General features: G+C 43.9%; 1 long non-coding RNA gene across 9 annotated transcripts in view; it reads left to right on the top strand.

The window, feature by feature from the left end:
- Positions 1-17,053, top strand: part of LOC145543545 (uncharacterized) — a 448,599-nt gene that overhangs the window by 162,954 nt on the left and 268,592 nt on the right. For 3 of the 9 annotated variants that reach the window (XR_014080794.1, XR_014080788.1, XR_014080789.1), the window contains one exon: positions 1,076-1,224. The exons of 2 other annotated variants lie outside the window; for them this stretch is intronic. This is a non-coding gene — a long non-coding RNA (uncharacterized LOC145543545). Of the gene's footprint in view, positions 1-1,075; positions 1,225-8,560; positions 8,712-11,118; positions 11,285-17,053 lie in introns of those variants that run through there. 4 more of the 9 variants (XR_014080796.1, XR_014080793.1, XR_014080790.1 and 1 more) reach the window with 4 other exon arrangements.

The raw sequence follows: 17,053 nt of genomic DNA, 5'->3' as shown, positions 1-17,053 counted from the left end.
AGGAAGGGGACACGTGTCTACTGAGAGCTGATCCATACTGTTGCACAGCAGAGATTAACACAACGTTGTGAAACAGTTATACTGCAGTTAAAAATGATTGGATTTGTCCTCACCTTCCATTATGCATAAAGCGAATGCTGTTGAAACTTCTTAGTACGGTTTGACTGTCTTGATTAGACTAAATGCAAAATCCCCATGGTTTGTCTGCATAAGTGATTGTCTTATTCAAGATTGAGATGAAGCTAGTAAAAGCAGAATTACTTGTTTGGAAAATATGTCCAGTGGGATGAAGAGGCATGCCTGTAAGCACTTTTTTTCCTAGAGCCAGGACTCTTTCATAAGGCAAGTAGGGCCTTTGAGTAATATAATGTGCTGTGCTTATTTGCTCAGTCATGTCCAACTCTTTTCGACCCTTTGCAGTGTAGCCTGCCAGGCTCCTCTGTCCATGGGGATTCTCCAGGCAAGAATACTGGAATGGGTTGCCATGCCCTCCTCAAGGAGATCTTTCCAACCCAGGGATCGAACCCAGGTCTTCTGAATTGCAGGTGGATTCTTTTCCATCTGAACCACCAGGGAAGCCCTTGAGTAATAGGATAGTTCCATTGTAAAGATTCAAGAACACATAAAATGTAAGATTATTGGAACACATAAAACTGGTACACTACCTTATTTGTTTGCTTTTTTGATAAATAGTTTTGAAAGAGAATTGGCACTGTTCTTTATACACCTATAAATAATCCCAGTAAATTAAAATGATGGCCTTCATTACTCCATGCAACTGTAAGGAATAGGTTTCATCAAAGCTACATTTACTATTGTGAAGAGATTGGTTGCCTTGGCAGAATAAATCCTAGTGGCTAGAAAAGAACAGCTCTTTTGATACTATTAACTTAATCTCAAATACAGACATATGTTTATAATTGTTATTAATATTTATACCTAATGTGTGCATATTGTTTTACAGTCGACAAAACACATATGTATCACTGGTATCATTTAAAATAGTTATTGGTGTGAGATTTAAGGGTATGGTTAGATCAATTCAATTAAAATTAATTTCTTAATTACCTACAAGGTGCCAGATATGATTTTGGATCACAGAAGCTTTGAAGAATAGCAGAAGTTTGCAAGAAGTTATAAATTCATAGTCTGAGCGTATCCAGAGAGAACCATGTATGATGAAGACACATCCTTTACTGTTTCATTTTATGGAGGAAAGAGAACGTAAGCTTTGTCTTCTGAATAATAATTCTATACATAAGGAATAATCTTCCATTTAGATAAATATCACTCCAAATCCTTCAAAACATTTTTTTTTTCATTTCTAGTGTATGATGGATGAACCTATGTGAAGAACATAGTGAAAACATTTGATTAGTTTTTCCCAAGGTAGCAACTTAAGAAAAAATAAGATACATAGGCTCTTTCATACCATCTCTTTAGGAAAGCACAAGACTCCTGCCAAGGTTTAACAAATGAAATAATAAAATATAAGCCTTCACCATCTTTCATTATGGAAACCAAAAGATTGCTATTAATCTTGAATTTGAGAAGAGTAAACAAAACGTATTTCTTATATTGAGTCAGTATAAAGGTAGTGTGTGTGTTAGCTACTATGTGCGAACACACAAATACTTCTGTTATTTACCTAATTTCTTTTACTCAAAAGATTTATTTGTTTGAGAGAGAATATGATAATTTGCAGAGTTGCCCTGAGTATTAAATGAGGATGTACATGGTTTGATGTGGAAAACATTCTGTAGTTGTAAACATAACAGTTCTTATATCTTTGTATTGCTCCTGCTGTATGTATAGACTACATGTTGGACGAATAGACCGTGCTTTCTTTAACCATGCAGGACTGCCATTATGTCGAAACCAACTTTCGCTATTACAGACTAAGTTGACTATAGTAACCTGCCCCGTTGTTTTCAGTATTTCCTCATGACTGCTGTTTTAGCTTCTGAAAATAAAGGCTGTTGGTCACTGGAGAAGACCCAGGTAAACAGTCTACATGGCTATTTTCCATCTTACTAAAGGGTGTTGGAAGGGAAAGTAAGCCAGAAAGCCACAGAGTGGGCACCAGGGCAATCTAATTATTGAGGTCAGGTAGCATGTCGCAGGGACCCCTGGAAGGCTGAGTGGCTGGAGAATGGAAAAATCCCAATTAGATGATTAATTTAGGTTCTGGGTGTGTTTTTAGCCCATGGCCATGGAGTCAGAAAAAGAAACAATTACCTCTCAAATTGCCGCGCTGGGCCGATTAATTTTTAATTGAGTCTTGTTAAAAGCATGGAAAATTGTGACATATATAACCTGGAGAAGGAGTCCTGACTCAGTGGGAGTCCCTCTTCTCTGGGCAGGAACCTATAGATTTCACCAGAAAGGAAAGTGATTCAGATGGAGCCTGGAGGCAGGGGTTGGCAGTGATGTGGATGGAGGAGATGCTGCTGCCTCGGAGAGAAAGCCGGACTTGACAAGAGTGTGAGGGGATGGCCGGTCTTCTTTCTTGCCCCTTACAGCTAGGCTGGCCCTGCAGGAGCCTTGCAGGGCAGGGAAATCTTTTCATGTCCTGAAGTCTCATCACTCATCTAAAATAAGTGCAGCTTCTTTAAATCTCATCACAGTCTAGAAAATTCAGACTAGACTGGAGCCCTGGTCCTTTTTGTTTGGCTCTGCATAGTGTGAGGAGAAAGAGAGAGAGATGGGAGGAGGAAGGGAGGGACGGAGAGGGAGAAGGAGAGCGGGAGAGAGAGACAAAGAAAAGGTCTAATTCTCAGCGAACATAGATCAAACCAGTGGATCCTATAGGAAGTCTACCTTGAATATCCTGATGCTGAAGCTGAAGCTCAAATACTTTGGCCACCTGATGTGAAGAGCCTACTCGATGGAAAAGACCCTGATCCTGGGAAAGATTGAGGGTGAGAGGAGAAGGGGGTGACAGAGGATGAGATGGTTGGATGGCATCACCGACTCAATGGACATGAGTTTGAGCAAACTCCGGGAGCGAGTGGAGGACAGAGGAGCCTGGTGTGCTGCAGTCCACAGGGTCACAAAGAGTCGGACATAACTTAGCGACTGAACAGCAACAGCAACAATGTGTATTAAAGCTGGAAATTTTGGTCTAGGTTGAGAAGCGACCTGGGGTTGGAGGAGGGGAGTAGAGGTAGCAGGGAATGACTTTGGGGGATGCAGATTCAAAACAGGATGCAAGATACAAGAGAGAATCCTCTCGTGGCATCCTGGACTTCCTGAGTTTTCTGAGGCTTTGCGGACGTAGAACCAGTAGTGAATGAGATCTCATCTGCAGCAAGCATCCATTTGCTGAAAACATTTCATGGCACCTTTTACAGACATCAAGCATTTCTGGCTCCTTGGAAATTTCAGGCATGAAAGAGCATCTGTGAATAGACCATACACTGAAGTTATTCACGTGGATCTACCTCATGCAATTTCATCCAAATTGATTGACATTATTTCCTTATTAGCTGATTTCTTCTTAAATCTCTGCTAAGCATTTTAAATTTGGTATCAAGGAGATACTAATAAATGACAAGAGGTATTTGCTATCTTATGTAAGCCGCACCCTTCCAAGCCAGGGATCAAGACACTGGTCCAGGAGAAATTACAGAAGCATGTGAATTGGCCCCAGTCTAGCACATATGAAGAGTTGGAAATATTAATAATGAGAAAGAGTTGATGGTGGTAAATAAGATGATTGTTTAGGAGCATTCACTCCCTTCTCTTCCTTTCATGGGGGTGGGGTACTTCCAAGGAAATTGATCTGAGGCGTGGCCATGTGGCTTTTCAGCTTCATGATGGGGAGGGAGTATTTCTCCATCCTTCTGTTACAGTTCAGTCATGGACTTACTGTGGCACATAGGATTAGGAGAAAAGGCATGATTTCCTTGTATGGTGGGGGTTTGTTTTCTTGTTCCTCTGCCATTGCCATGAGATGATCTTGCCCTGGCCAGACCCCTGTTCCATGTGAACTGAGAGACATGAGGAGAAGATACAGACTAGCTTGCTACATGGCTGAACTCAGCCTTGAGCTTGGCCTAGACACTTTCAGCTCCTCTGCAGAGGCATAAGAAAGAATCAACATTTACTGATATAAACCACAAAACTTCAGGGATTGTTGGTTTTGAGGAATCAGACAACTGGTATACCAACAAAAAATAGTATTAGTTGTATAACAGTTGTACAACCCATGTTAGAACATGTCTCTGGCTTTATAGTCAAATAATATGGGTTTTGGGCTTCCCTGGTGGCTCAGTGGTAAAGAATCCACCTGCCAAGCAGGAGCCTCAGGTTTGAGCTCTGGGTCTGGAAGATCCCTGGAGAAGGAAATGGCAACCATTGCCGTGTTCTTGCCTGGGAAATCCCACGGACAGAGGAGTCTGGTGGGCTGCAGCCCATGGGGTCACAAATAGCAGGGCATGACTTAGTGATTGAACAACAACAAACACGGGTTTTAATCATTTGCAGAGAGTGTCTCTGCATTTTCTTCTTATGAGCCGGTCTGGTTTGCTTGAAGCTGGGGACTGCCTTGTGCCCTTGGACAAGTCACTCGGGCCTCTCTATGTCTGTTTCTCCATTTGAGGAAGAAAGGTATTACTTGCCACCTACTTTTCCCCAGAGGTCGTAAATTAACAGTTGAAAGAGTCTTTGAGATCTCCCATGAAAGGTGCAATTTAAGCAGAAGCATGCCTATTATTTATTTTTATTATCCATTTGAAAATTGAATACTTAGAGCAAATAGATTTTCCAGCCACCAGAAAGGAAGTCTCTTCTTTGCCACAACATATTATGTATTGGGCACCCTCCAACTATAGACTTTATTTCCCATTTATAGCACTAATTTAGATGTTTATGGGTCTGTAAATGTATTCCATTTCTCCTGGGGCTTCTGAATACCTATAAGAGTCTAATATTCTGGAACGTGAAACGATGCCTTGAGTAAAGTATAAAATAGGGGAACGAGAAAGACTGGGGAACAATCGGGTAACAAGGGAGGCACTTTTTAAAAAAGAAAATCATTTTAAATTCCCAGAATTACTCTGCATTGTAGTCCAATTTGTGATTATCGTCTCCCTCATGTTACAAATTATCACGTTTATATTGAGCTTCTCCTGAGTGTTCAGCACAAAATTATTTGTGGAAGAGAATATACTCGTAGGAATAGCTGGCATTTATAAACCGTCACTCTGTGCTGGGCACTGTGCTAAGCGCCTTTTTTTTTTTTTAATTGTCTATGTATTTGTTTGTGTTTGGCTGCACTGGGTCTTTGATGCCGCGCGGGCTTTCTCTAGCTGTGGCGAGCAGGGGCTGCTCTTGTCATTGCGGTGGTTTCTCTGTTGTGGAGCACAGGCTCTAGGGCATGCGGGCTTCAGTAGTCGTGACCGCGGGCTCAGGTTTTGTGGCTCCCAGGCTCTAGAGCACAGGCTCACTGGTTGTGGTGTGCTGTCTTTGTTGCCCAGTGGCATGTGAGGTCTTCCCGGACCAGGGATCGAACTCGTGACCCCTGCTTTGGCAGGCGAATTCTTAACCACTGGACCACCAGGGAGGTCCCTGGGTGCTTTTTAATGAGTACTGATTTATTTCTCTCACCAATCTGGTGAGATATGCAATATTTTTATCCTTCTTTTAGATATTCAGAGAGGCTAAGTGGCTTGCCCAAGATCACCCAGAAGAGAGTAGAATCAGTGTCCGAACCTAGGTTCTTCTTTCGTAAAGTAAATCCAGGCTCTTTACCATCATGTGGTTCTTCATGGTGATGTGGCCTTGCTTATGACGTTTGGGGATGATGAGACGGACATAAATTAGATATTTAGCATCTACAATGAAAATCACTGTGATGTAAAAATCACATGACTGTAGGGACAGAATGGTGTGAGGGTGTATGGAAATCAAAGCCTGGTGTGACATTTCCAGTTAATCTGAAGCTGTTGTGTACATTTGCAATCTCCTTTCCAACACTGCTGTAGATAATCAAGGTTTTAGTCTAAACATAACTAAAATAGCCATTTCTTGATAGACTCAGTGGAATTTTTTACGCGGTAATGTACAATAGCATGATTACTTAATTATTGTTCTCACTCATAAGGACTTGTTTATAATGTGAAAGATGGTTAGCGTTCTGAAGGCTAGTTGAATGAACAAATCTATACTAACTTAAGGGCTTCCCAGGCTGCTAAGCAGTAAAGAACCCGCCTGCCAACGCAGGAGACATGGGAGACTCCAGTTTGATCCCTGCATTGGGAAGATGCCCTGGGGAAGGAAATGGCAACCCACTCCAATATTCTTGCTTGGGAAATCCTATGGACATAGGAGCCTGGCAGGTTACAATCCTTGGGGTTGCAAAACACTCAGACATGACTTAGCAACTAAACCACAAAGTAAAATACTAACAAAGTTTGGAATCAGAGGTAAATTTACAGATGAGGGGCTCTGTCTAATTTGGATTCCTGCAGGGAGTCCTAGTCTGTGTGTGGTGTGTGTTAGTTGCTGAATCTTGTCCGGCTCTTTGTGACCCCATTTACTGTAGCCCGCCAGGCTCCTCTGTCCATGGGATTTCCCAGGCAAGAATGCTGGAGTGGGCTGCCATTCCCTTCTCCAGGGGGTCGTTCTGATTGAAAGATTGAACCCGGTTCTCCTGCATGGCAGGCAGATTCTCTACTGTCTGAACTACCAGAGAAGCCCTAGTCTATATCAAGCTGTAAAAGTCTCTTTTTAGGAACTGGAAAATTCCGATGCCATTTTCAAAAACATCTCCACATTGTCGAAATTCCCAAGCGGAGGAGTAATATTTTCATCACTCTCATCTATCCAATAAAATTTTAGGCTTGAAGGGAGAAGAGTTTGCTTCTAGGCCTGGAGCTTCCAACATCCTAGGGAATAGTTTGAATGATTCTGAACTCGGCTTCCTTAACCATGTGCCCTGGGGGCTCCTGACACTGTTAACTACTCTTCTAGTTTTCAGGGACTGGGCTGAGGCCAACTGGCTCGGGGTTCCGATTGGGGTGTGAAATTCCAATTTGGTCGGTACATTCGATCGGTATGCACCACGTCACGTTAAAGAATGGAAAAGTCGTTTTGAGGAGACATATGAAGCTCCTCTGTCAATCAGCCACTCATTAGTTACCATCTCTGCGCTATGGTATATAAAGTAATAGCAGCCTCGATCCCGCCTTGACGTTGGGCTTAACATTCAAGGCACTTAGAAGCAGTGAAACTGTGGCCTGACGTGGGCTTGCAGAGGCCATGTGAGAGGGTGGGTGGAGCTGGGGGGATCTTCCTTCCCAAGCTTAATTCTGTCTCTGCCACTTGCTAGCTGTGTGATTTTGGAAAAGTTACTCAACCTCTCTGGGATAGTTTCTTCAGTTATATAACCTGGGTATAATACCTAAGTGTGTATTAGGGATATAATAAATCAATGACCACCAAGGAAGTAGACAATATGTTCTATCTATCTATCCATCTACCCATCCATCTGTCTATCCATCCATCTTTCTGCCTGTTGTCCTCCTCATTAACCTTTTATCAAAACAACTGCCTGAAGAAGGTTGTGCTTAGACTGGGAGGTAAATATACCACGGAGAGAATTGTTCATCCCATCACAGAGCAGAGCAGGTCAAGTTTTATCAATTCTTCCAAACATTAAGGAATACATATTATGTTAACACAGCTCTATTTATGGACTTCTTAGGTGGTGCGAGTGGTAAAAGAGTCTTCTTGCTAAAGTAGGAGACACAAGAGATGCAGCTTCGATCCCTGGGGTCAGGAAGATCCTCTGGAGTAGGAGATGGCAACCCACTCCTGTATCCTTGCCTAGAAAAATCCCATGAACAGAGAAGCCTGGCAGGCTACAGTCCAAGGGGTTGCAAAGAGTCAGACGCGACTGAGCATGTAACTCTATACATGAGAGAATATCTTTGCAGAGTCCAGAGATTCACTTTGTGGCTCTATATGGAAGAGAGCCAAGGAATATGCATATAGCAACATGGTGGAAAAAGAAAACCATATATTTTGTCTCAATTCCTTCTGCTAATGAAATCTTAAGTTGATTTTTAGATCACTCAATGCACGAATCGAATGCTAGGACTCGCCCTGTACTATGCCTGGCAGGTGTGACCCAGCCATCACTGAACATCCAATGGGGAGCTTCATACCCATGGTCCATGGGAGGCTTATGGTCAGTTTCAAGCATCACAGAGTCCCTGTGTGTGAAGACCATCTCTCTCACAGCTCCATCCTTCCAGCCTCAATTCTGGGCTCCATTGCCACAAAGAACCAGTTACTCCCCTAAAGAAAATCCAACATCTCGTAACAAATGGCAAATGTGGCTCTTGAGAAAGAGGACTTATTTATGTTTCTGTAGAAAATAATAATGGTACCCAGACAGAGTTCTTTCCCAGACGCCTCAGTGAACTGTGCCCTCCACGGGCAGACAGCTGAATCTTCTAGGGGAGGCCAGGTGGCATGGGTGCCCCTGTCAAAAACCACGTGTTTCTGTAAAGGGGGCTGAACTAATGAGTTTATTTCTCTGCCCGGGTTCCAGCGACAGGAGTCTCCAGTGACTTCACTGCAATCAGTATTGCTGACTAACGCCTGTATCAACACCTACGCCGCCACCACCAGAGCTTTGGCGATTTTACGTTTAGTTTGATTTCTCCAGACAGAACTTTTCCACATCATTGGAACTAATTGAGGTAATGGAGAAATTATTCTGGTGCCAGAACACTCCGACTTTCTTTTGCCCACTTCCCCCACCTTGGTATTGAAAGACAACAATGCTCCAGTCTCTCCATGTTCCTTTACAGCAAAAAAAAAAAAGGAGGGGGGAGTTGGTCAGGTCTCTCCTGCACCCGGCCGGCTCTCAGACAGTTAAGGCTGGAAAATACACCCTGAGCTCCATCTTTCTTGGCTTTCCCAAGTCTGCACACTCTGGTGCTGTCGCTGTGCCATTCTCCCGAGCTGCTTCTCAGGGGAGATTTGGGAATCCCTCTTCTAATTCTCCAGACTGACCACAAGAAATCTCCCCACCTTTGCTAAAACAACTAGCAGATGGAAACAAACATTTATGAGAACATACTCCACCTTAATTATATGCATTGTCTGCCAATGTTTATAGCGTCTCAGAGGGAGTTTGGAGGTAAGACCGAGCTGGCTGAATGTGGTTTTGATTATGGGGATTTGTATCAAAGGTGGAATGGTGCTTTTTACCCACTCCTCACCCCCTCCTTCATGTTCTTTACTCAAGAAGGTTGACCCAGCCATTTTTTAAGAGAGCATGACGAACTGAGAAGTCCCTGGGTTTGCCCCATGTCAACAGTTAGGGGCTCAGCAAGCATTTTGGGGTTTTAATTTTGGTAGACCACAGTGAACCTCTCCACTGAGGGACCTGACGGGTTTGGATTTAGGGGGTCCCTGGCAGTGTGGGAGCATAGGATGGGCTTTCAACAGTTTGCAGAGGCCTCCGCTTGGCCCGTGAACTGGCAGTTCATCTGCAGGAGTTGGCAGGGCAATTACAGATGAGTGGGAAATGTGCATATTCATTTGAGGTTGGAGGAAAGACTCTAGCAAATTCTAAATAATAATAACCCTAAAAATAATGTTTAGCTTGCCTATTACCCCTATGTTCCTTATTTCTGCTTTTTCCTACTCTCTCCAGTTACTAGTCTTCCATACCTTCCCTATTGATCTGCCCACCGAGGAGGGTCACAGAAATAATGCAATTTGAGCAACGGATTGCAAATGTGTCTGAGTTACTCCTGGCCAACAGCTCTAGTCAGCGTTGGGGAAGCAGTGGCCCTTCAGTTCGGAACTGAAATGGGTGTTTTGCATTACTTGCTGGATTTTATTCCTCCACATCACCTCTGACCCCTTTTGCAAAGTTAATTGAGAGTTGGCCTTTTTCAAATTGACTGCAGGAAATTGACCTTTGTGTTCACGCTATGTTAGGAAAGGGCTGGATGAAGAGCAAGTCAGGAGGCAAAATGGAAATAATCTGGCCCTCATAGTCACGGTCATGCTCCAGCACCACGTGAAATGAGCACAGATTCCTCGGTGCGATCCTGTAGGCGACAGATCCTGCAGGGCTGTCTCCTTACAGAACCAAACCATCAATCAGAAAATCTCGTTTTAATTTGCAGTATACTTTGATGACTCAAAAATGCAGCAATCTGTAAGCAGTTTTCAAATTAACATCTATTATGCTTATCCTGCTTTAACTCATTTTTAATCACTGGTAGAGTTAGCCTTTGTGTCCACTTGTTTTTCTTTCCTTTTCTCTTTATTACACTTTTTATTTTATATTGGAGTGTAGTTGATTAACAACGCTGTAATGAAAAGTGAAAGTGTTTGTCGCTCAGTCGTGTCCTTCTCTTTGCGACCCAGTGTACTATAGACCACCAGGCTCCTCTGTCCACGGAATTCTCCAGGCAAGAATCCTGGAGTGGATTGCCATTCCCTTCTCCAGGGGATCTTCTCAACCCAAGGATTGAACCTGGTCTCCCGCATTGCAGGCAGATTGGCAGATTCTTTACTGTCTGAGCCAGCAGGGTAGCCTATGTTGTAATAGTTTCAAGTACACAGCAAAGTGATTCAGTTATACATATACACGAATCTATTCTTTTTCAAATTCTTTTCCCATTTAGATCGTTACATAAATTGAGCAGAATTCCCTTTGTTATACAGTAGGTCATTGTTGGTTATTCACTTGTCCTTAAATTGTTTAATTTTATACTAGAGTATAGCTGATTAACAAGCTTGTGATAGTTTCAGGTGGACAGCAAAGGGACTCAGTCATACATACACATGTGTCCACTCGCCCTCAAACTCCCCTCCCGTCCAGGCTGCCGCATAACACTGAGCAGAGCTCTCTGTGCTGGACAGCGGGACCTTGGTTGTCCATTTTAAATGTAGTAGGGTGTACATGTCCATCCCACACTCCCTATCTCTTCCCCTGACTCTGAGCCCACTTTTTTGGACTCTAACCCTCGTGGTTGTCTGGCGGGTAAGCATATCTGTTACTTGGGGAGATTGGAAAAAAAATGCATCCATTTTGACCTTGACAATGCCGGCTTCCAAATTTGACTCTATCGCTCATTCTCTCAGTTATTTTAGGAAAAGTATGTAAAGCCCTGAATCTTAATGCTTCATCTAGAAAATGGGGAAATTTTCAAGAAATAAGACGGCATGAAGATTAACTGGGTATTTTTAAGAAATTAGCGCCTGGATGCTTTCTTATTCCTCTTCTGTGCACCAGGGATCCAGCGGGAAAGTAAGTAGACAATAACCTACCTTCTGCAGGTTGCGGCACTCTTTGCGGGCTGACAGTTTCCTTACGCTTTTGGGGGACAATGAGGCATCTTGGGGAAACCAGCAGTGTTTGAAATGCAGTAGGAAACGAATTGTTATTTTTAACTAGAAGGCCAGCATGTGAAATGGTTTCCTAAGTCTCACAGCTGGATTAAATAATTCTGGGTCAGGATCTAGATTTCATGGTCTGGTGGTGAGGTCAGGCTGAGCTTGCAGGCAGGGTGTCTGATTCACTGCTCGAGTCCAGAAAAACCCCCTGTCTCTATCGCTTGTCTTGATTTTTGTTTGTTTTGTTTGTTTTACCTGTAAAATTGGTATGACGATACTTTTGTTAACCTCACAGTAATATAAACATAAAACCAGAAAAATATGTAATGGAGGCATACAGAGAAGTGGATAAAAATTCAAATTTTTATTAGTGAACCAAGATGGAGAGACTCTCCATTCCAGAAACTTAATGATAAAGATAAATTATAAGAAACAAAGCAACGCTAGGCAGTCATGGAAGAGTCTTTAAGTGTAAATATGGCAATCCAAACTAGATCCTTGTTTAAAATCCATTTATTTACTTGGCTGTGCCAGGTCTTTGTGCCAAGATCCAGGCACAAAAGATCTTGGATCTTTTTTGTAACAGGTGGGATTTTGTTTTCTCTCCTTTACTTGTAGCATGTGGGATCCATGCTTCCTTGGTGGCTCAATGCTGAAGGGTCTGCCAGTGCAGGAGCTTTGGGTTTGATCCCTCTGTTCAGAAGATCCTCTAGAGGGAAAAATGGCTACCCACTCCAGTATTCTTGCCTGGAAAATCCCGTGGACAGAAGAGCCTGGTGGGCTATGGTCCATGGGATTGCAGAGGGTCAGACACGACATGGCGCACTGACATGCATGCTGACAAGGCTGCTGTAAGAACTGTTACTTCAAACATGATTTGAGGTTGTGAATTAGTGCACTCTGACAATAGGTACTGGTTTCCTTAACTGTTATGCAATGACAAGCCCGTCCACAGTCGTCACCTAAGAACCTATAATAAAGAATGCATAAAAGACGCAGACAGCGATGTATGTTCAGATAGCTTATTTACGTGAGATTATGCAATGGATTTTAGTCATGGAAATAGGAATAAAGCCTATGACATTTTAAGTGAAAATGGTACACAAAATATATATGTATGTGTGTATGTATATGTACCTGTCTATATCAATGTCAATATAGACATAGCAATTTTAATATTGAGAAATGAAATATTTCCTGCCGTGCCAGTAAACAAGGACGTCACAGCCATCAGTGATTCCAGCTCTTCCATGTGAGTTCCTGAGCCCGAAGGGCACTAGAGAAGGAGAATCTCTGCTGTCTACCAGCCACTACCCCCTGTGAGCCCCAGGGAGCCCAGGATGTGGAGAAGCACAGGGTACTTGCCCAGGAGAGCTGAGAGGCACATGAAAGGCATGAGTCCAGTGGCCCAGACACTTGCATCTTCCTACAGACAGAAAAGCGCCAAGTTCCTTAACTTGCGCTACCTGGTTTTCTTTAATTAACAATAATGTTTTGATGTTCAGACTACCAGCCCTTATGCAAACTTCTATGTAACCTGGCTCCCCCCCCCCCTCCTCGGAGCACTTTTCTCAGGATCCCTTGAGATGCTGTCTACCAGGCTGGAAGTCTGAAAAATTTCCACCAAACTAAACATAACTCTCAACTTTTAGGTGGCAACTATTTAAGTTGACAGTATCAATAAGTCTCTATCTATTTAGAGAAAGAAACAGAAAGGAGAAAAATAAATCAATTATGTATATATATATATGCTAATATATGACTTGAGTAATTATATTTTATCTTTTAAATGTCTTGCACACAGAATATTATTTTAATGTTAGAAGATAGCTAGTGATCAGTGTAAAGGATAATTGAAGAAAACTACTCTACCGTACATAAACTCATACAGTCTGGCTTTCATGCATCCGGCTACATTTATTCTTTCTTTAATGTGGCTACATTTATGCATAATAAGTTGCTAAATGGCCTTTTGGATGAGTTTTATTTGGGAAAAACAATATTGCTACTGCCGCCTTTCATGAAGAAAACTCCAGACGAGCATTAAAAAAAGAAAAAAAAAAAAAGCAAGTATTAGAAACAAACAATATAGTTTTCTTTTAGAAACAAAACCTGTGTTTAGAATCCAAAAGTAATGTAGTCGCTCTGGAAACTATTACCGTGAGTAATTCCATGTCTATTAGTTCACGCCCCCAAGTCTCCAGGACGTGGTAAAGTCTAGCAGAAACAAAGGTTTGGATGGGAGGCAGAGTAGTATTAGATTCTTACCCCCATCTGCGTCTCTGGGTAAGTCACACGCAGGCAGGGACAACATTCTTGATAGCCTCGAACTTCTCTTAAATTTAGACTTTTTCCATGACCTCTGGGTCCGCCCACCCTTGTTCTAACTTCCCAATTGGTCCTGTTTTGGAACACAGTGCATTTGGAGGAGTTGCCTTTTGGTCAGAATCCACTTTTACTGTTTCCCATTTTCTTAATAATGCGCCTTCTTCCTGTGGCTCATTTGAAACCCTCGGGCTCCAGTGGGTCTGAGGAAAGGACTGGGTATTTGTGGAGTAAATGGAAGCCAAGTTCAAGCCTGGCTCCTCTCTGCGGGGTGTTCTGGTTGAGGGGGCCAACCAGATGGCGCCTCTCAGGGGTTCCTTTATTGCTCTGTGCTGAGATGAAGAAGAGTGTGGAAAGCGGTGGACATGTCACTGCGGCTTCTTGGGCTAACTGATTGGGTATTCTTTTACAGCCCATTACCTGCAATAATGAAAATGAGAGAGGGACTTCCCTGGCAGTCCGGTGATTCGATCCCTGGTCAGGGAGTTAAGATCCCACATGCCTAGGAGGCACAAACCCAGTCATAAAACAGGGACAATGTTGCAACAAATTCAATAAAGACTTTTTAAATGTCCACATCAAAAATCTTTAAAAAATAGTACTAACCGTGAGAGTCTTCAGTATACTGTCTGGCATCCTTTGTGATTCACAATTTTGTTCCTTAGACAATTAGTGGCCACTCTTGGCTGCGCTAAGCTCAGCGTGACCCACTGAAGACAATATGGAGTTTGGAGCCACGCAGAGCCGGGTGGGATGTCGCTCTGTCACCCAGGAGCCTGTTGCCGAAGCAAATCAAGTCTGCTTGCCTGTGCACAGTAAAGCCCATCCAGTGACACTAGACGGTGCTGCGGGGAAGTGCAGCGGTCCCTGCAGGCCCTGAGCAGGGCCTCCGGGCCGCCAGCGCTCTGAACACGCCAACCCCGCCATGGGTGGCAGGAAAGCGTTTTCTAAAGGCCAGGTGATGACACTACTGATAAAGAATCTGCCTACCAATGCAGGAGACACAGGAGACACAGGTTCGATCCCTGGGTCAGGGAGATCCCCTGAAGGAGGGAGCTTGGCAACCCACTCCAGTACTCCTGCCTGGAGAATCCCATGGACGGAGGAGCCTGGTGGGCTGCAGTCCATGGGGTCGCAGAGAGTCAGACATGACTGAAGTGACTGAACACGCACACACGAGGGAAGAAGACAGCAGAGTATGTGACCAGTCCTCTGACTGGCTGACGGGGAGTATAAGCGGGCTGTCTCTTACGGGTCAGCATTATCTGTCCTTAGGGTCCCGGAGGCCTGGAGGCTACTGCGCTTATGGTCATCAAGTAGTGAATACCTTCCATTTGGAGGGGTTTTAGCATCTGTAAAGCAACTCAGGAAGCTGCATCAGATACTGGTATCAGGTGCTTCAGAGAGGAGCTATAGCAGAGGATGTGGGGAGGGGTCTGTCCCCTGGAAGTCTGTCTGTCCTCTGTGGTTACAGCCATGTGACCTGAAGCATTTTGTAAAATGGCGATAAAAGTGCCTCCTTTCTCTTGGTATCTCTTTGCAAGCCCAGGCAGCTCATCTGTGCCCCACATCCCAGCAGAGGGTGTCCATTGCACTCCAGTGCTCAGGGCATGCTGAATTTCTAGAACCCCTTTTCTCCTGACTCATGGGATGAAATCTTCTTGGGAATCATCTCCTCCTGGCTTCTAGGTAAAAGCCTGGTGATGGCATCTGAGGAGTTACAGGCAAGTTGTCGTGTCTCTGATTCTCGTTTGATTCCGCTCTCCCTCTTGTGACCAGTGCTGGCCTGTTTCACACAGACCTGATCTGACCATGCCCGTCTCCTGCTTGAGACCCTCTTGGGGCTCTCCTCTGGCCCAGCTGTCTTGTGTCTTCTCTGTGTCCGTCCATGTTCTTCCTGGATCTTCTGGCCACCCATGCTTCACTCCAGGAAGGTCAAACGATCTGAGGTGGCTCCCAATCACTAGGCTGTTATCACTGCCAAAAATGAAGTACCACACGTACGCTCAGTTGCTAAGTCGTGGCTGACTCTTCACAACCCCATGGGCTGCAGCCTGCCAGGCTTCTATGTCCGTGGGATTTCCCTGGCAAGAATCCTGGAGTGGTTTGCCATTTTCTTCTCCAAGGGATCTTCTCAACCCAGGGATTGAACATGTGTCTCCTGCACTGCAGGTGGCTTCTTTACCACTGCACCACCCGGAAGCCCATGAATCAGCTGTCTGTATACATATAGCCCCTCTTTTTGGATTTCCTCCCCACTTAGGTCACCATAGAGCACTGAGTAGAGTTCCCTGCGCTATACAGTAGGCTCTCATTAGCTATCTATTTCATACATAGTATTAATAGGGTATATATGTCAATCCCAACATCCCAATTCATCCCATGCTCCCATTACCCCCTTGTCTTCCTTTATTCTTTCACTTCCAATAGAAGTTCCAGGCATGTGGTGACATCTAATCACAATCTTTTTACCTTATTGAGTCACCAATGTGCAGGGTCACACTTCTATTTTCCTCCTTCTAGACCAGGGGTAGAACCTGCAGGCCAACCATTCCTGATGCCTGCTTTTGAACAACATGTGAGTTAACGTTAATTTTTTACTTTTTTTGATGTAGACCATTTTTAAAATCTTTATTGAATTTGTTACAATATTGCTTCTGCTTTATGGTTTGGTTTTTTTGGCTGCAAGGCTGACCAGAGATCAAACCCACAACCCCCGCACTAGAAGGAAGAGTCTTAACAATCGGACTGCCAGGGAAGTTGCAATTTTCACATTTTTAAGTAATGGAAAAACATCCAAAGCAGAATATTTCTGAGATGTGAAACATATAGGAAATTCAAAATTTAGCATCTGTAAAGTTTCAGAACACAGTCACACCCATCTGCATATAGGCTATGGCTTCTCCTTGTTTAGTTGCTCAGTCGTGTCCGACTCCTGCGACCCTGTGGACTGTAGCCCGCTGGATTCCTCTGTCCGTGGGATTGTCCAGGCAAGAATACTGGAGTGGGTTGCCATTTCCTCCTCCAGAGGATCTTCCTGACCCAGGGATCGAACCCACGTCTCCTGCTTGGGAGGCTGATCCTTTATCACTGAGCCACCTGGGAAGCCCATGCTACCTACTTGCGCATCATGACAGAGCTGAGTGGCTGAGAGAGAGACCGTGAGGTCTGCAGAGTAACACAGACCCCCTCCTTGGCCCTGCACAGAGGCCGGGTCTAGGAAGCACGCTCTTCGAGATCACATTTGTGATGGGCTCAGCTCTACTATCCCAGAGCTTGGTATATGTCTGGCACATAGTAGGTACTCGGTAAACACTGGATGAACATACAAGTGAATGAATATGTGGATGAGAGGTAG

Source organism: Giraffa tippelskirchi, chromosome 3, assembly GCF_054371585.1.
Source record: "Giraffa tippelskirchi isolate mGirTip1 chromosome 3, T2T-mGirTip1v1.2.pri, whole genome shotgun sequence".
Lineage (NCBI taxonomy): Eukaryota > Metazoa > Chordata > Mammalia > Artiodactyla > Giraffidae > Giraffa > Giraffa tippelskirchi.
This window is presented reverse-complemented; position numbering and strand designations above follow the sequence as displayed.